Raw genomic sequence first — 525 nt, 5'->3', positions numbered from 1 at the left:
AGGAGGAGGCTACAATGCTTGATAAGAAATGTACTCATTATCTTGCCCATGTAATTGTAACCCCTCTGTACAGTATTTCACAATAAAAAAAAAAAGAAAAAAATGATGAGTGGTAGCTTTGAGTAAAAGGGCTAAGGAACAGCACCCAGGCCTTGAGTTCAGGCCCCATGACTGACAGGGTATAAGTACAGAATTCCAGTGAAAAAGGGTGAAAAAGTACAGCAGTGGAGCTCACTGCACATTGATGGAATTGCACTGTACAATTGGTAGGTGGAGACGGGAGGGAGGGACTAGGAGAGAATGAGGGAACAGAAGACACTGTACCAAAGGAAATGTACTCATTACCTGACTCATGTAATTGTAATCCCTCTATATATCACTTCTATAATAACAATAAAGTAATAATAATTTAAAAAAAGATATAGCCAGGTGCTGGTGGCTCATGCCTGTCATCCTAGCTACTCAGGAGGCTGAGATCTGAGGGTCACGGTTCAAAGCCAGCCCCAGAAGGAAAGTCCCTGTGAG

This window comes from Dipodomys ordii, unplaced genomic scaffold (assembly GCF_000151885.1).
Source record: "Dipodomys ordii isolate 6190 unplaced genomic scaffold, Dord_2.0 Scaffold105, whole genome shotgun sequence".
Classification (NCBI taxonomy): Eukaryota; Metazoa; Chordata; class Mammalia; order Rodentia; family Heteromyidae; genus Dipodomys; species Dipodomys ordii.
Note: the sequence above shows the minus strand (reverse complement) of the source record.